This window comes from Rana temporaria, chromosome 2 (assembly GCF_905171775.1).
Source record: "Rana temporaria chromosome 2, aRanTem1.1, whole genome shotgun sequence".
Classification (NCBI taxonomy): domain Eukaryota; kingdom Metazoa; phylum Chordata; class Amphibia; order Anura; family Ranidae; genus Rana; species Rana temporaria.
In genome coordinates, this window is record NC_053490.1 from 505,992,725 (window position 1) to 506,013,066 (window position 20,342).

The 20,342-nt window shown below is 45.2% G+C and overlaps 1 long non-coding RNA gene across 1 annotated transcript in view; it reads left to right on the forward strand.

Annotated features, from left to right (window-relative positions):
* The window catches only part of LOC120927921, a 38,629-nt gene extending 20,330 nt beyond the window's left edge, over positions 1–18,299 (forward strand). The window contains exons 2-3 of the long non-coding RNA XR_005747149.1: positions 3,933–4,046; positions 18,214–18,299. This is a non-coding gene — a long non-coding RNA (uncharacterized LOC120927921). The remainder of the gene's footprint in view (positions 1–3,932; positions 4,047–18,213) is intronic.
* Positions 18,300–20,342: the final 2,043 nt, after the last annotated feature.

The window sequence follows — 20,342 nt, forward strand, 5'->3', positions numbered from 1 at the left end:
GACACTAACTGATATTTGACACTTTTTTGGGGACCAGTGACACTGATACGGTAATCAGTGCAAAAACAATATGTACCGTCACTGTAATGACACTGGTTGGGAAGGGGGTAAACGTAAGGGGGCAATCAAAGGGTTTGTGTGCCTAATCAGTGTTTTTCTAAACTGTACCCACGTAGAGTCAGTGACCTCATCATCCCCTCATTCCTCATCACTGTCGAAAACCTGGCAGTATGCTGCAGCTGGGGGAACATGACTGCCAGATTGCTGTCCTTTTTGGGCACCCCCTCTCTCTGGGCTCACGTTACTGCCTTCCTCTAGCTGTGTACCATCATTGGAGCCTTCAAAACGCTGCGCATCCTCAAGCAGCATGTACCCAACACTCTGTTCAAACAGTTCGGGGGACTCCTCAGGAGGACATGGTGGGGCTAGGGAAGGAGTTAGTGATGCCATTGAGCAGAGGGAAGAGGACGCCTTAGCAGATACTTTGCCAGACAAAGTAACCTGAGCCTGGGTGAGAGAGGATGAGAGAGGATGAAAACGGCTTGGTCATCCACTCTACCAAGTCTTCGGCATGTTGCGGCTCAACATGGCCAGCTTCCGAAAACAAGGACGAGCGTGTCCAACGGCCACGTGCTGATGAGGATGCACCGTGTCCACGACCAGCACTGTTGCCTCTAGACGCAGAGCCTGCTTGCCATCGATACTCTCTGACTACAGAGCACAAGTGCAGTACACACCAAGTAGCTTTATGTGCAAACTATAGAGCACACGTGCAGTACACACCAAGTAGCTTTATGTGCAAACTATAGAGCACACGTGCAGTACACACCAAGTAGCTTTATGTGCAAACTACAGAGCACAAGTGCAGTACACACCAAGTAGCTTTATGTGCAAACTACAGAGCACAAGTGCAGTACACACCAAGTAGCTTTATGTGCAAACTATAGAGCACACGGCCAGTACACACCAAGTAGCTTTAAGTGCAAACTACAGAGCACAAGTGCAGTACACACCAAGTAGCTTTAGGTGGAAACTACAGAGCACATGGGCAATACACCACGTGAGAATACTGCAGCTAGCACAATCAACTGCCTGACAGTAAATGGAAGGACTGATCTAGCTAAACTATACAGTGTATAAATATATGTACAACACCTGGGATGTATATATATCCTCTACACACTGTAACTTTAACTGACTAGCCTGCCTGCTCTATCTACCTATAAAAAAAGACACTCTCGCACTCTCTCTAGGACTGATCTCTAACCAGCGCCGCAAAACACTACACAAGGCCGCCCTGCAGGCGGCCTTTTATAGTATGGGGCCTGTACTAAAGCCCTGAGCCATAATTGGCCAAAGCCACCCTGGCTTTGGGCAATTACGGTTCTCTGTACTGACGGCTCTGTGATTGGCCAAGCATGCGGTCATAGTGCATGATTGGCCAATCAACAGCCAGCAATGTCGCAGTGAATTATGGGCCGTGACGCGTCACTCGAATTCGGTGCGAACGGCCCGTAACGTTCGTCTTTCGGTGAACGATCAAACATACGATCACTTTGTTAGCAGCAGCTTGGCATTAAATGCCATTGCTGAGCCTACCATCTACTAGGTGTAAGGGCTTACCTTGGTTGGAGTCCATAATGCAGAGTTGCATGCTCACCCTTGCAAATACGCACAGCCCACGGTAACAAAGTAAGAAGCTACCTGGGCTGTGAGTCTGTGCACAGGGGCTTGACAGGGATTTGCCAAAGGATAGTCAAAGTTAAAGGGTCACTAAAGGAAAACATTTTTTTTGCTGAAATGACTGTTTACAGGGTATAGAGACATAAAAGTTAACTGATTCCTTTTAAAAATTATTAAAAATAGATTAAATTCTATCATATAATGTGCCTCTAGTTTCACTTTCAGTTTTAAACTGGTTTCATGTTTATGTGAAGTAAAGAGACCCACAGAACAAAAACAAACAAATCCAAGGCAGTGTTTTGTTTTTAAAATGAATCTGATTGGTTCTGAGGCGTTTTAGACACACAGCTTAGACCACCGTGAGAAGCTCCCATGAGTTTTTTCATAAGGAGCCAGAGAAGCAGGAAGTGTGGAGATCACAGCAGAATTACAGCTACTTCAAAGCAAAAACGAACAATGAGGACATGAAACCAGTACTGCAGTAAGGTAAAGGAAGCTATTTAGCTAAAAAAAAAAAATCCTTTAGTGATCCTTTAAGTCGTGGTCAGGGATTCCACAATTCAGAATAAACGATAAACATAGCCAGGGTCAGAAGCCGGAGTCAGTCTTGTAGCTGAAACAAAACACAGGCACCTTTGGCAATGACAGGACAGAACAATGAACTGACAAATTCCTCAGAGTGAGGCAGTGTTTTATACCCGGCTGAACCATGAGAGACAGGTGCAGATTCCAGGGAGATCCAGAGAAAGGCGATCAGCACATCATTCAGAACCAGGGTTAGCTGGAAAGCAAGCATAATACCAAACAGAGGAGTGGCTCAGAAGTAAAGAACTGAAGCAGCAACAGAGAGGTCCCAGGTTCAATACCACCCAGAGCCACTTGGGGCGCGACCACGCCTCGACGTCTGCTTGGCACGGTAGGGACTGTGACACTAGGACACCCAGGTCTTTTTCCATCCTAAATTCCCCCATAGGTTCTCCCCCTAGTGTATAGATTGCATTCATATTTTTGCTACATTAAACCTCATTTGCCATGTAGTTGCCCACCCCATTGATTTGTTCAGATCTTCTTGCAAGGTTTCCACATCCCGCGGAGAAGTTATTGCCCTGCTTAGCTTAGTATAGTCCGCAAATACAGAGATTGAACTGCTTACCCCATCCTCCAGGTTGTTTATGAACAAATTAAATAGGATTGGTCCCAGCACAGAACCCTGGGGGACCCCACTACCCACCCCTGACCATTCCGAGTATTCCTAATTTATCACCACCCTCTGAACTCGCCCTTGTAGCCAGTTTTCAATCCATGTACTCACCCTATGGTCCATGCCAACAGACCTTATTTTGTACAGTAAACGTTTATGGGGAACTGTGTCAAATGCTTTTGCAAAATCCAGATACACCACATCTACGGGCCTTCCTTCATCAAGATGGCAACTCACCTCCTCCTAGAAGGTAAATGGATTGGTTTGGCAATTCTTCATGAATCCATGCTGATTACTGCTAATGATACTGTTTTCATTTCTAAACTCTTGTATATAGTCTTTTATCATCACCTCCAAGAGCTTACATACTATTGATGTTAGGCTAACTAGTCTGTAATTCCCAGGGATGTATTTTGGGCCCTTTTTAAATATTGGTGCTACATTGGCTTTTCTCCAATCAGCTGGTACCATTCCAGTCAGTAGACTGTCAGTAAAAATGTGTAACAATGGTCTGGGAATTAATTGACTGAGTTCCTTAAGTACCCTTGGCTGCAAGCCATCTGGTCCAGGTGATTTATTAATGTTAAGTTTCCCAAGTCTAATTCTAATTCTGTCCTCTGTCAGCCATGATGGTGCTTTTTTATAGAAAGTAAAAAATAAAGATTTTTTTCAAACTTTTCAATCTATTTTTGTTTAAATAATAAAAAAAAAATAAAACCCAGTGGTGATCAAATACCACCAAAAGAAAGCCCTATTTGTGTGAGAGAAAAAAACTATAACAATTACATTTGGGTACTGAAGGGTTAAATAATTATTGAATATAATTATGAATAATATTTCAGGCTGTAGAGTGCTACTTTAGGTTTTGTTTGAAAGCTGTTTGTTCTAAGAATATTTGCAAGAGATTTATTTGGTAATAATGAAAGTTAGAAAAAGAGGTTGTCTACTGGAAAATGTAATGCTGCAAACATATTAAACAAGCTTTTTCTATAGAATGGATCATGAATAATTAATATGTTTTAATATGTGTATTGTTATGATTGTACAGGGCCAATCAGCACTGTCAAGACAGAGGGTCAGGGGATTATGAAAACCCCTCCTACTAGCTTTAAGCAGACACTGATACAAATCACAAGACTGCTCTAACTGCAGGTGAGAAAAGGTATTTATCAGTTTTTATTTATTAAAGCGGATGTGCCACTAAAAATATATATTAAAAGCCAGCAGTTACAAATACTGCAGCTGCTGACTTTTAATATAAGGACACTTACCTGTCCTGGAGTCCAGCGCCGATCGCAGCAGATGACGAGCCGATCGCTCGTCACCCTGCTGCTCCCCCCTCCATCCACGGTGAGGGAACCAGGAAGTGAAGCGCTCCGGCTTCACTGCCCGGTTCCCTACGGCGCATGCACGAGTCGCGCTGCGCCCGCCGATTGGCTCCCGCTGTGTGCTGGGAGCCGAGTGTTCCCAGCATACAACGGGGGACAGACGGGAAGCAAGGGAAAAACCCGTCTTTTGCCCGCATCGTAGGGCTGGAAGTGGGTGCAGATACCTGTCTGTAGACAGGTATCTGCACCCCCCTCCCCCCTGAAAGGTGTCAAATGTGACACCGGAGGGGGGGAGGGTGCCGATCAGCGGGACTCCACTTTAGAGTGGAGATCTGCTTTAACATAATTGCAATTCCCATGTCCTGTGTACTGTGGAAGACCATAATGAATGCAGAGTCCTGCTTTTCTGATATTTAATGGGGTAAAACCTTCCAGAGCTGAACTGGTTAAGGCAGCCATACCTGGCTCAATTTTCTCTTTTTCCGCTCATGGGATGATTGAGAGAGAAGAAATCAAATGATTCTCCCACTCGTGCTAACCTGAATGAAGAAATCTCTAATGGTGGAGATATGTTCATCAGGAATGGCTGAAATCCTCAGCAGGAATTGAACAAAATTCAAGCCATCTAGGGGGACTTCTAGAGTTGCCATTAGCTTAGAAAAATATATGATGGACGTAGGGTTGCCACCTTTTCTTCAAGTCAAACCCGAACGCTTCAGCGTTGCACACCAATTTTTTTTTTCATAGTATGCATAGATGTTGCTATTAAAGTGATTGTAAACCCTTTACAACCACTTTTACCTACAGGTAAGCCTAGATTAAGGTTTACCTGTAGGTGCAACAAATATCTCCTAAACCTCCACGGTTTAGGAGATATTTGCAAAAGACACGGGCGCTGATGTCTATGGCGCATGCGCAGTAGACAACGGCTCAGGCGCACATTAGAAACCTTTAGAAACGGCGATCGTGCCGTTTCTAAAGGAGATTGTGCCGTGACTGGCGGGAGTGACGTCATCGCGGCTCCGGCCAATCACAGCGCCAGAGCCGCGATACCCGGAAAGGAAGAGGGTGAAAGATGAACGCTTCATGGAGGCGAGGAAATCGGGGACATCGCAGGCTTCGGTTTCAAGTAAGTGGCCCATTATGCTTTACCTTTGCAGGAAAACAAAGAGGAAGTAAAACCCATCAGGGTTTACTTCCTCTTTGCATAACATTTCTAATCATATGAAGTTAATCACAAGAGTTCCCCCTTTACATCAGAGTCCACAGAGTTCCCCTTTTACATCTGAATCCGCAGAGTTCCCTTTCACTGTAAAGGGGGACTCTGCAGACTCTGATGTAAGGGAGAACTCTGGGGACTCTAACATAAGGAATGCTCTGATGTACGGAGAGGACTCTGATGTAAGGGGGAACACAGTGGCCTCTGGTGTCAAGGGGAGCTCTGATGTAATAAATGCTCTGAGAACCCTGATTTACCTTAGCTTACTCACTTAGAGGCAGGAGAGAGAAAGGGGGGTGACTTAGTCCGGTCTGAGTAATGTGTCCGGGTCTCAGACAGTCTGAAACCTGGACGCAAGATTCCAAACCCGAACTGTCCGGGTGAATCCCGAACAGGTGGCAACCCTAGATGGACGATGATCAAGAAACAACCACGTACTAAAAGTTTTTCTTTAATCTTGTTGGAGAGCTCAATGAGCGGAAAGAATTATACCAGAAATGTCTGGTAGGGAGAGAGGATTTGGTTACGTTTTCCTTTATGTACAAGTACAAGCACTTCATAATATCTAGGTAGGATTACCCTTGCAGAGAATAGTTATTGGTTTAGTTCATTATGTTACAACAACAGGTAAGTGACAGATGTGAACGACAGCCAGCATGAAGAATGTGAAGACCGGAATGTACATTGTGAACTTTCTATAGTTCCTCATATATTCACATAACAATGATGTGGGCGCTCTCATGAATTGTGTTTGTGACAGCCCAAAAATCTTTATAAAAATATGTTTATACATAGATACGCACATTGAATACTGGAGGAAAGATAGTCAAGTCAGCACATTTCTTTCTAAAGAAGCCTATTACACACGGGGGTAGATTCAGTAAGATATGCACATTTTTTACGGCACCGTTTTTGCCCTGCGCCCCCGCAAATTTTCAGCGCTTCCCGCGATTCACGGAGCAGTATCTCCGTAAATTACGTGGGCGCTCCGGCAAAATGCCCGGCGTAAGCGCGCAAAATTTAAATGATCCCGTAGGGGGCGGGAATCATTTAAATTAGGCGCGTTCCTGCGCCGATCGTAGAGCGCATGCTCCGTCGGGAAACTTTCCGACGTGCATTGCGGCAAATGACGTCGCAAGGACGTCATTTGCTTCAAAGTGAACGTGAATGGCGTCCAGCGCCATTCACGATTCACTTACGCAAACTACGTAAAGTTCAAATTTCGCGACGCGGGAACGACGGGTATACGTAACATTGGCTGCCCCTGGGGCAGCCTTACGCGAAAACCGCCGTAAGCAAACAACGTAAACTGCGTGCACAGGGCTCGCGTAACGTTGTGAATCGGCGTTAGTATGCAATTTGCATACTATACGCTGAGCACAACGGGAACGCCACCTAGCGGCCATCGCAAGAATGCAGCCTAAGATATGCGGGCATAAGAGCCTTATGCCACGCATATCTTAGGCTGCAGTCGGCGTAACGAGGTTCCTGAATCAGGAGCATTCGTTACGCCGGCGCAAGTAAGCTATTGCGCTGCGTAACTATGGTTACGCAGGCGCAATTGCTCTCTGAATCCGGGCCACGGTTGGAATTTCCAACAACAAATGTTCGATGTGAGCTTGTTGTCGGAAAATCCGACCGTGTTTACTGTCCATCGGACATTTGTTGTCGGATATTTCCGACAACAAATGTTTGAGAGCTGGTTCTCAATTTTCCCGACAACAAAAGTTCTTGTCGGAAATTCCGAAAATACTCTGAGAGCCATTGGCCTCTAACATCCTTGCATGGTAGTTTGTTGGTCATCATTCACTTTAGATTTTTCTAAGCTTCTATCAAACCCTGTCTGTTATGACTTATAGTTTTAAGAAGCACAAAACATTTTATACAAGGTTCACCTGGGACACTGGTGCCATAGTTTGTTTTCAAATGATAAACATATTATGCTCTGTGCAATAGTTTTGCACAGAAAAGCCCTGATCCTCTTCTCAGATCCCCCACCGGAACTCCTGGCTTCTTCCCCGTGCCATGTGCCCCCATAGAAAGCCATTTGCTATGGAGGCACTTATGTGGGCTGGCTTCCTAGCCTCGCTGCCTGTGTCTATTGACACAGAGAGCGGGACTCGGCCATAACCCCTCCCTCGTCACTGGCTCTGTGATTGACAGCCAATGGCTCCTGCTGCTGTGTCTGGGCCAATGAGGAGAGAGAGAGCATTTTCTCTCATGCACATCACTGGATCAAGATCGGACTTAGGCAAGTATAAAGGGATGCTGGTGTTTTACCTTAAACTGGTTTTAAAGCCAGAAGGTTTTTTATCTTAATGCATTCTATGCATTAAAATAAAAAAAACCTTCAGTGTGCCGCAGCCCCCCTCAGCCCCCCAATACTTAACTGAGCCCCATCTTGATCCAGCGATGTTGCACAAGATTCTCGCCTGTCTGGGACTCTCCCCCCACATTGGCTGAGACTGCAGCAGGGCGCTGCTGTCAATCAAAGTCAGTGAGCCAATGAGAAGTGAAAGGGGTAGGGTTGCCACATCATCCCTTTAATCCAGGACACATAGGGCCAGATTCACGTAGAAGTGCGGCGGCGTAACTTGTGGTAGATACGTTACACCGCCGCAAGTTTTCATCGCAAGTTCCTGATTCACAAAGCACTTGCAATGAAAATCTACGCCGGCGGCCTCCGGCGTAAGCCCGCGTAATTCAAAGGGGCGTGTGCCATTTAAATTAGGCGCGCTCCCGCGCCGGACCTACTGCGCATGCTCCCTTTTGAATTTCCCGCCGTGCTTTGCGCGAAGTGACGTCATTTTTTCGATCGGCGACGTGCGTAGCGTACTTCCGTATTCCCGGACGTCTTACGCAAGAAGGACATTTTTTTACATTTCGACGCGGGAACGACGGCCATACTTTATACAGCACATACGTGTGCTGTGTAAAGTTAGGGCACCAAAAACGACGACTAACTTTGCGACGGGAAACTAGAGTAGCAGCGACGTAGCGAACGCGAAAAACTGTTGTGGATCGCCGTAACTCCTAATTTGTATACCCGACGCTGGTTTACGATGCAAACTCCCCCCAGCAGCGGCTGCGGTACTGCATCCTAAGATCCGACAGTGTAAAACAATTACACCTGTCGAATCTTAGGGCTATCTATGCGTAACTGATTCTATGAATCAGTCGCATAGATACTCTGAGAGTATCTATGTGAATCTGGGCCATATTACTTACACAGGTTCTGTGGCTGATTAAGGTGGTAATTCAACTAAGGTGGCCAGATTTTTAAAATTAAATCCGGGGACATATTTTTTCTTTACTAGTAATGGCAACAATCAGCGACTCTCTGCCCGTCGCCGCCCCCTGCCCACCTCACAGCCTCTCAAGTCTTACTCTTCGGGCCCCGGCTAATACTGGATGGGGAGCGGAGGAAGATCACTCCGCCAGGGAAGGCAAGGAGATAGGCAGGTGGCTGGCCAGGATTTGAGCCAAGGCAGAAGAACATGCGAGCGAAGCTGAATAAGCAAGCGCCCGAAACTGAAGAAATATTCCCTCCGCACCGACCAGCACATGATCATCAGAAAGGGGCTCAGATAATGGGAAAAATACAACCCCCCTATGCTAGTAGGAGAGGTGGAGCGGGGGTGTGTAATTCTAATTTTTTTATTTTAATTCTGCACTGACTGTCTTTGAAATTGCCCCTGCCCCCTATTAAATCCAATCTGGGGACAAAACCAGGGACAGACTTGGTCCGGGGACAGTGTCCTCAATCAGGGGACTGTCCCCTGAAACTGGGGATGTCTGGTCACCCTAAATTAAACTCACTTGGTGCCTTATCTGCATTACATCAGCCTCAGAACCTGTGTACCCTAGAAAGGCGGTGGGCGAAGGCCGAGCCGTTGCTCTGTCTGAATGGACACACAGAGCAGCAGCTCAGCTTGGATGCCCTCATAGCAAGATGCTTGCATTTTTAGTTTCTTTGAGGTCTTTCCTTGCAGCTTTTCTGTCACTTTTTAAATAGCTTTATTTCCCCTTTCCTTCAGTCTGCTAATTAAGGGAAGTGGTTAATTGGTCACAGGTGCTACAGGTCCCATATAACTTTCTATAGTACTCACTTTGAGCTTGCTGGAACTGGAACAAAGTGGAGTGCAGAGTTAAAAACAGGCGAGTCTAACAGGAGTCTATAAACCTGTAAGTAACATCTGAAATTTTCTTTTAGTAATACTATTATTGCAACTGGGATGATGTGTGCTAGCAAGATTGAAGGTTTTGTGCAGTGCACAGTGTGACGCATGTATACAACAATGGAGAAACAGCTCCAGGATGGATTCCGCTGTGACAGATGTGAGCGGGTTGCCACTCTGGAAGCTCACATTACAGATTTGAGGGAGCAAGTTGCAACACTAGACAGAAATGACAACCTTGAAAGGGGTCCTGAGTCACTGAGCAGGTGGTTACTACTACTAGGGATGAGCCGAAACCCCCCCCCCCCCTCGTTCGGTTCGCACCAGATCCTTCGAACGGACCGAACATTCGTGCAAACTTTTACAACCCTATTGAAGTCTATGGGACTCGAACAGGGCTGGACTGGGACAAAGATTTGGTCCTGGACTTCATCCAGACTGGCCCACTTTGACAGGTCTTTCCTATGGCGGCCGGACAACTCCCGCACCTTTATTAGAGTAGAACGGCTGGTACTCTTATAGGCAGTACCAGTGGGGAAGCTAGACATTATTTCACCCGGGGCAAAGAATCAGTTCGGTGCCCCCCCTTATGGGACAAGATTAGGTAGAAGTGAGAAACTCCCAGACCATAGCTGTTGAGTCAGCAGTCTGTCCCCTCCCCCATGCTCCTCTGTCATCCCCCCTGCTCCTCTGGTCCTCCCCCTGCTTCTTTGTTCCCCCCAGGTGAGCGCTGCGGGGAGGGAGAGGAGGTGAGCGCTGCGGGGAGGGAGAGACAGAGGAGCGGAGGGGGGTGGCGGTCCGCTGTCACTGAAGCCGGCCCACTGAGCCATCGGCCCACCGGGAAACTCCCTGTAGTCCCAATGGCCAGTCCATCCCTGGACTCGAACGTTCAAATTCAAAAGTACTAATTTTAAAGTCTAATATGCAAGTTATTGTCGTAAAACGAGTTTGAGAACTCGAGTCTTGCCCCAGGGAACATGTATCAATGGAAAAAAAAGTTTTAAAAACGGTTGTTTTTTCTGGAGCAGTGATTTTAATGATGCTTAAAGTGAAAAAAAGATTAAACAAATCCCTTTAAATATCATACCTGCTGGGTGTTACTATAATAAAAAAAGTCATTTAAAACTGCTTGTAATGTCTGCAATATGGATGAAAATCATTAAGAAAAATAGCATGGGATTCCCCCCACTCCCCCCAGGTTATTACCAGCCCCTTTGGCCCTATATACTTTGAACAGCATTATACAGGCGGTGCAAACAAGACAGGGACTGTAGGTTTGTTGTTAAGTAGAATCTGTTTGTAATTTTGAACTGGTACTTTTTTAAAGTGCAGCTCCAGCCAAAAAAAAATATTTTTTAAGCTTTTTGGAAAACATAGAGAGGGGTTATCACCCCTCTAACATTTGTTTTTCTGTCTGTGTGCATCTGTTCAGAAGATTGCACCTCACTTTCTGTCCCAATGACAAATGATTTTTTGAAATTTTTTTTTTTTTTGGTGAAACAAGGATTGGTGACAGGACAGGAGACAGTGGACAGGAGACACCTCTTACAGAAGAGAATTTCCCTCCCTAGGGGTAGATTTCCTCTCACTTCCTGTTGTCTCCTTCCGTTTGCAAGTAGGAGTCGTTTGTAAGTTGGATGTTTGAAAGTAGGGGCCTGCCGTATATACTCTGCAGAAATTTGGGCCCTAGGTGTTGGTGTTGCCACAACACTGTAACCCCTCACAGTTACTCTTGGTGGGCGCAGGAATGGGTGCAGTGAAAATACTTGCTGATCAGCCACTGCCTGTGATATTAATTTGACAACAACAGCAATTGTATTCACATGGCTTTAGGTGCACACTGTGGAGGACACAGCACACCACGTGAAAATACTTGCAGAATTATCCCCTGCCTGTGGTATTAAAGAAGATCCCTGCCTTTTAGAGCTGCACGATTAATCGCGAGAATATCGCGATCTCGATTGACCCCCCCACACGGGATGACCCGCGATCTTTATATGTAGCCGCCGGTTCCACATAACCAGCGTGGAACGCAAATGGCGGATATCGGAACTGACGTCAGCAACTGGAACTGACGTCAGTTCAATGCGTGAAGCGGCGCGCCGCTGGGCATGGGCGGTGCAGAGACACAGACAGTGTCTCACGCTTATCTTGGAAAACGAGGAGCACAGCAGTAAGTGCGCAGTGAGGTAGGGTAGTACTGTAGTGACGTTGTACAAAGCTATCACTGCTGTGGTTTTTGATGCCCCTCGGCCTGCTGACTGTGTTTTAAAGGTTCAACTTTACATCTATGCAATGTATCAGAGTATGTGCCTTGCTGCAGAACAGCCTATTAATTTGAGAATGAACTGCCTGCCACCCCTCAATAGCACCAAAGTGCATGGGCCTTTTTTAAATTTTATTTTTTAATGCCGCTGCACCAAAATGCATGGTGCTTTTGTTAGCATGCATTATTTTATTTTATTTTAAATTTACACACATTGGCCCGGATTCACAAAGCACTTACGCCCACATATAACAAGTTACGCCGACGTAAGTGCAAATGTGCGCCGTCGTATCTGTGCACAAGACCCACAAACAGAGATGCGCCTAAAACCAGGCTACACCCCGCCGACATATCTTGCTTACGCTGGCGTAGAGTGGACGCACATTTAGGCTGGGAGCATGGTGCCGCTCCCATTGATTAGTCATTCAAACATGCAAATGAGGGAAATACGGCGATTCACCAACCTGCGTGCGCCCGACGCAGGCTACGAAAGGTGCGCGTAAATTGTACGTCCGTCGTAAAGTTAAGCCCCATAAAGGAGGTGTAACCCAGCAGCAGACATGCAAAGGTCTGCACCAGGGAACACAAGCCGGCCAAGCCAGCGTATTTTACGTTGGACGTGTGTCTGGCTGGGCGTAGGTTACGTTCATGGCGTACGCAGTGATCCGGCGTATCTGAGGCAGTTGTTCCGACGTGGTTGTGAGCATGCGCAGGGGGATGCGTCCACGTCACGGCGCATGCTCAGTTCATTAAACGTACTTGTCTGGCGCTCGGACCATCATTTGCATGGGGTCAGGCCTCATTTGCATGGGTTTGCATGGGTCAAGCCCACTTCCACCTACGCTGGCCTGCGCCTTCGAAATCTACGCCACGGCGACGCAGCGTGGGGAGCACTGGCTTCCTGAATTCCATGCTTGCCTCTCTGCGCTGCGTGGCGTACATTGGTTTGCGCTACGGCGGCGTAATATGCGCCCGCTCTCTGTGAATCTGGGCCATTATGTGTGTATATATATATATATATATATATATATATATATATATATATATATATATATGTGTATATATATATATATATATATATATATATACCGTATATGTATGTGTATATATATATATATATATATATATATATATATATATATATATAATGTGTGTGTAAATAAAATAGAATAAAAATCACAAAAATGCATGCTAACAAAAGCACCATGCATTTTTTTTTTTATTATAATGGGGCAGATAGGTCAGACAGGGTTCAGTCCCTATTGGTGGGTGAAATGGGGAAAGATGGGGGGGGGGGTATGGCATGAGATATAAAGGTACCCATGTTACAAACAAACATTGGAAATAGTACTATTTGTGCTAAAATAAAACATATGCAAAATACTTGTGGAAAATGTGACAATTAATTCAAGTGTTTGTTCACTAATGCCAGAAGTCTACCAAGCAAAATAGGTGAGTTGGAGGCTTTGGTGCATGAAGAAAACTATGATTTAATTGGTATTGCTGAATCTTGGCTTCATTCTTCACATGACTGGGCTATTAATATTCCTTGCTATGCTCTCTTTCGGAAAGACAGGGTAAAACAGAGGGGTGATGGTGTCTGAATCCCCTATTACCACCAACTGTCTAGGTCTACCTTCACTAACCTCACCATTCCTACTAGATGGGCTGTTTACCCAGCTGTTAGGGGTAGCAGTGACCTCTAGGGCTGCCACCTTTAAGCTTGCCACCCCCACTTCTCTAACCAACTTGGCAAATCTGTTTGGGTGCTCAAACCCAGGGCTGACCTACCACTCCCTCTGACTACAGTAACCCATCTTCCTACCCCATAATTCAGACTTACCTCTCCATCCTCCACTTAAACCCTACTAGCCACCTGCTCAGTGAGGACCCCTTTCAAGTTTGGCATTTCTGCCCAGTGTTAAAACTTGCTCGTACAAATCTGGAATGTGAGCTTCTGTCACAACGGTATCCATCCTGGATCTGTTGCTCCATTGTTGTATACATGCGTCACACTGTGCACTGCACAAAACCTTCAATCTTGCTAGTACACATTATCCCAGTTACAATAATAGTATTACTAGCAGGAAATTTCAGGTTTGAAGACTTTTGTTAGACTCGCTTATTTTTAACTCTGGTTTTTATCTCAGCACAAATTTCCACTTTGTTCCAGTTCCAGCAAGCACAAGGATGAGCAAGCTGTAAGTGAGTACTATAGAAAGTTTTATAGGACCTGTAGCACCTGTGACCAATTAACCACTTCCCTTAATTAGCAAACTGAATGAAAAAAAAAAGGCTATTTAAAAAGTGAAAAAAATGAAATGTGTAATTTATGTCCCTAGAATGAGAGAGTTATTTTGCTCTCATTCAATATGATTTGTTAAATTAGGTTTCTGCCCGGCTGGACTGTTCTGTGGTTTCAATCTGTGTTCCAAAGATACCGTTCCATCTTTGGATAGCAGGTGGCGCCAGAGGGGTCCAGGGAGAGGCGCCTCCTGCCAGCAGCCAATCAGAGGAGTTTCTCCCTCGCAGGGCATGCTGGGGGAGGGTACTTCTAGGGCGGACGCCATTTTGTGGGGTTCTTCGCCCGTTCCTGGTTCCAGGTGCGGCACCCACCTTTAGGGTGTGCGCACATCACGGGCCCCGGCGAGATGGCCTACCAGGCCAGGGCGCACGTGCTACGTGGAGTTTCTGACTCTGGGCCCTCATGGCCCAGAGCAACTAAAGCTGCAAAGGGGCCCCAGTGACTTTCTGGGTTCCCACACTTCATGAGGAAGATCCCAAGCGAGTTATGCTGTTCAGTGGGGAGTCGGTCTGAGGTGAGCCCGGAGGCAGGTGATCCAACAGGGCTTAGACGATCCATCTGGGATCTGGGTGACCGGACACTGAGAAGTTATATGCTGTAACTTATGGGTCGGTGACCCCAAACTAAGAAGTCTACCTGAGGGAGATTCAGGCAAATTATATTTACTGGGAGGATTCGCTCTACTATCCATGTTCCTGAGTACTGACCTGTGGCAGAGGGGACGTGTGTGTCAGCGGGGATCATCCGTAAATCCCCGCTGAGCTGTCAGCGGACAGGGCGGTCCCCGCACACTGTGCAGAGACCGCCCTGTCTTTCCTCCGCTCCCCCCTATGGGGAATCGGATGAATACAGACCGTGTGTCCATATTCATCCGATCCGTTCCACCAGACGGAAGAAAAATAGGGTTTTCTTCCGTCTGAAAAAGCGGATCTTTGTGGAGGCGGATCGTTACGGATCCACAATCCCATAGGGATACATTACAAGTCCGTAAACGGACTTGTAAAAAACGGACCGTTTGTCCGTACGTGTGAAAGGGCCCATAGAGTCTACAAGCCATGGTGCCAATCACTGAAAATTGATCTCACCTGATGTACTGATGGCCTATCTCAGTTCTTGAGACACTCAGGCCGGGTTCACACTAGTGCGACACAACGCTATTCCTACTTTGGATCTGACTTTGCCCTGCGACTTGAAGCCGACATATGTCCGACTTTCAATGAACTTGGATCCCTGCCAATGCCAGGCACTGTTTGGTATGAATCTTGAGGGGGAACTCCACACCAATTTTTAAATAAAAAAACGGCATGGGTTCCCCTCCAAGGGTATACCAGGCCCTTGTGTCTGGTATGGATTTAAAGAGGAACCCTTTCGATGAAAAACAGCGTGGGGTTCCCCCGCAAAATCCATACCAGACCCTTATACGAGCATGCAGCCCGGCCGGTCAGGAAAGGGTGTGGGGACGAGCGAGCGCCCCCCCCCCTGAACCCTACAAGGTCCCATGCCCTCAACATGGGGGGGTGGGTGCTTTGGGGCAGGGGGCACCCTTCTTCCCCCCACCCCAAAGCACCTTGTCTCCATGTTGATGAGGACAAGGGCCTCTTCCCGAAAACCCTGGCCTTTGGTTGTCAGGGTCTGTGGATGGGAGCTTATCGGAATCCGGGAGCCCCCTTAAATAAAGGGGGCCCCCAGATCCCGGCCCCCCACCCTATGTGAATGAGTATGGTGTACATTGTACCCCTACCCATTCACCTGGAGGAAAAGTGTCAAGAAGAAAAAGACATTATACCGATTTTTAAAGTCATTTATTAGGCAGCTCCGGGGGTTTTCTTCTAACTTTGGGGGTCTTCTTCCGACTTCAGGGGTCTCTTCCGACTCTCCAGCCTCTTCTCCGCTCTCCGGTTCTTCTCCGCTCTCCGGTGCTTTCTGCCTTCTGCCGGGCTCCTCCGCTATCTTCTTCCAGCTCTTTTACTAACGGCGACACGGTCTTCCCCGTCGTCTTCTTCTCTCTTCTCTTGTCCCGATGTTGACACAACGCTCTCTCCAGCTGTAATGACGTGTGCGCGGTGCACAACAATTTTATATAGGCATGAGCTCACTCGTCCCCACCCCCTTTCCTGACCAGCCGCGCTGCGTGCTCGGATAAGGGTCTGGTATGGTTTTTTCGACGTAGGGGTTCCCCTTTAAATCCATACCAGACCCAAGGGCCTGGTATGCTCTTGGAGGGGGAACCCATGACTGTTTTTCTATTTAAAATTTGGCGTGGAGTTCCCCCTCAAGATCAGCAGAGCACAAGTCGCATGCCAAAGTCGGAGTGTGCTTCACTCCTGCCCATTGAAATTAATGGGCACCACGGCTATACTGCCGGCAAAGCGCTGCTGCAGCAGTACTTTGTAGGTAGTTTTAACCCTTTTTCGGCCGCTAGCAGGGGTTAAAAGCACCCCGCTAGCGTCTGAATACTACCCCCACAAACACCCACCGCCCCAGTGTGAAAGAGGCTTAACAAGCCAGGACAGTACAAATACCCCCCAAATGATCCATTTTCAGAAAGTAGACAATCCAAGGTGTTTAGTAAGAGGCATGGTGAGTTTTTTGAAGTTGTAATTTTTTGCCACAATTCTTTGCAAAATTAAGATTTTTTTTATAAATGTTTATTTTATTTTTTTTTGTTTATATATTTTTTTATTTTTTTTTCAAAGGGCCCAGAGGTCCCCAAGGTCCCAGATGGCAACCCCCCTTTTTTTGTAATTTCTTTTTATAAAAAATAATAATAATTTGTATATATATATATATATATTGATGCCTTCAGTGTGAATCTACAATTTTCATAGTCATGAAAATAAAGAAAACTCTTTGAATGAGAAGGTGTGTCCAAACTTTTGGTCTGTACTGTATGTATATATATATATATATATATATATATATATATATATATACATACATACATACATATAGGGCCCAGAGGTCCCTAGGCAACCCTCCTTTTTAAAAACAAAATCTATATATTTTTTTCTTTTTATTAAAGGGCCCAGAAGGCCCCGGATGGCTACCCCCCTTTGTTTATATATATTTATCTTTTTTTCTTTATTTCTTCTTTTTTTGTAAAGGCCCCCCCCCGCTTCTCAATTTCGGGCGGCAGCACCCCCCCCCCCCCCCCGTTCTCTGCTCCAGGGGGCCCATGCCTGAAGCTGTGTAAGGGGCCCCATAATTCCTGATGGCGGCCCTGCACAGTATACACACACACACACATACAGTATACATACACACACACACACAGTATACATACACAGACACATACAGAAAACATACACAGTATACACAAACACACACACATTCATACAGAAAACATACACAGAATACACACACACACACACATACAGTATACATACACAGTATACATACACAGACACATACAGAAAACATACACAGTATACACAAACACACACACATTCATACAGAAAACATACACAGAATACACACACACACACACATACAGTATACATACACAGTATACATACACACAGAATACACATACACACACTGAAAAGGTACTGAGAGACGGGGCAGCTATAATCTTGGGATTTAAAAAAAAACACAGATTTTTACATACTGTCCATGGCTTTACTGAGCCTGGCAACCCTGATGGGGCCCCCTAGTGGCACGGGGCCCTCGGGCAGTGCCCGAGTGCCCAATTGGTCAGTCTGCCCCTGCCTGTTACACATGGGCAAGATTTGATTAGCTCAATAAACAGCTTCATATAGTAAAGTGAACCTGTCACCAGTATGGCCAAAGTACAGGTTCACTTTAAATGCTGAGTAAGCTACTGGAGTGTGTCACCTGAATCAGGGATTTTTCTATCTGCGTTAGTGCTAAAATACATAGAACTGAAACATACAAAGCATTATTCATATATTTTGATTGTAATAAATGTTGGATATGTAATGTAACGCTATTTATTGTCTTTTAGACATTTATTTAAATTACAGGGTGTTGGTGCATTTGTCTAAGCTGTTATTATATTTATTTTCTTTGAAAGGATAATGGGTTTAAAGGAAAACTAAAGAGGTTCACAGAAAATTAGGAGTGGGAGATCGAGCAAAGGATCAGGTAAAGAAATAGACTAGACAACCCTTCTCCTACCTGCTACCTACTAAGCGTGTCTGTACTAGTGTTGCTCACGAATATTCGCATTGCGAATATTCGACTCGAATATAGCATATTCGAGAAATCGCGCTATATTTCGAATTTCGCGGTGAATATTCGCAATTCCGAATATTCGCATTTTTTCAATTTGATTTTTAAAACAGATCACATCCTATTGACGTCTAAAAGCATTGCTGGTATGATTAGAGACCCTGGGCCGAGTAGCTAAGCTGAGGCGATCCTTTTATGTTGCCAAATTGAAAAAAAAAAACATTGCGATTTTTCGCTATTGCGAATGCGAAAATGATTGCGAATTTTCGATAACTGTGGTAGGAGAACTCTGATTGTCTCTGATGCAAAAGGGGGGGGGGCTTTGTGTATGTGTATGTTATGAATATTTGTATGTTTGATATTATTTTTTTTTGTAAGAAGGAAAAAATTGCGCATAGCTTAAAAAAAGGGGAGAATACAGCAGCAACTCAAAAATGTTATACAACATAATTTAATACAAGACAGAAAATGGAGTCGCTCTACAAGAATAAAAAATATGTCTAGTGACAAGACATGTGGGCAAATTATAAAATAAGCAAGCGCAAATAACTTGTGAAATACACAGTGAAACAAATATATAAAGAAATATAGTCCCAATAATAGAAAAATAATCTTTCATAAAAATGTCTTTGATATGTGAAGTGAAAAAAAGTCCAAAGCATGCAGCATGAACGTGTTCAATCTTCAAGGTGTTTGATTGACAAACGGCTGTGACAGATGGATAGAGTAAAGAATCACCACCAATGCAAAACACTTTTTATTTTCTATTGTAAAATATCAAGAATATTCTGAGCCAATCAGAGTGCTCCTTCTGCATTTGCCGAATATTCGCAATTATTTTGTATTGTAAAATATCAAGAATATTCTGAGCCAATCAGAGTGCTCCTTCCGCATTTGCCGAATATTCGCAATTATTTTGTATTGTAAAATATCAAGAATATTCTGAGCCAATCAGAGTGCTCCTTCCGCATTTGCCGAATATTCGCAATTATTTTGTATTGTAAAATATCACGAATATTCTGAGCCAATCAGAGTGCTCCTACAGCATTTGTCGAAATTGCGCAGTAAATATCGCATTCGCATGTTGCGATATTTCGATAAAATATCACGAATATTCTGAGCCAATCAGAGCGCTCCTCCAGCATTTCTCGAAATTGCGCAATAAATATCGCATTCGCATGTTGCGATATTTCGATAAAATATCACGAATATTCTGAGCCAATCAGAGTGCTCCTACCGCAGTTATAAAAAAATCGCAATTATTTTCGCATTCGCAATAGCGAAAAATCGCAATCATTTAATTTCGATAAAATATCACGAATATTCGAATTTAGCGAATATATCTCGAATATTCGAATATATATTCGAGATATATCGCGAAATCGAATATGGCATATTCTGCTCAACACTAGTCTGTACCTCAGACCATCTAACTAAAAATAATGGAAAATATCCCTTTATTAGATGTATTTATTGTATCTATTACAGGTACTTATATAGCGCCATCATTTAGGCACATTTAGGCAGCGCTTTACACTCACTGGCCACTTTATTAGGTACACCTTGCTAGTACTGGGTTTGACCCCCTTTAAATTAGCCTCAGAACCTGTGTAATTCATATGTGTTCGGGTTTAAAGGAATGAGGTGGCAACCCTATTTTTCATCTTAAAAGAGAAGTATGGGTTTGAGTGTTTTTACCTCCATCATACTTACCTAGGTGGATGCAGCATCGGTCTGCTCGGTTCAGAGAGCTGCTGACTGTCAATCAACATCTCTCCGCTCCTCCACGCTCATTGGAGCACTGAGCTGTGGAGGGGCGAGGAGCGGCCGTCTCAGGCTCTGAGCGGCTCGCTGAGAGGCTGAGACTGCCATCAGTCCAGGCACCTGGCGGATCCAGACTTTATTGTCAGGATGATGCGGTGCCTGGACTGATTCCTGTGACGTCAGCAGAGAGTGGACTTCAGCCTGCTC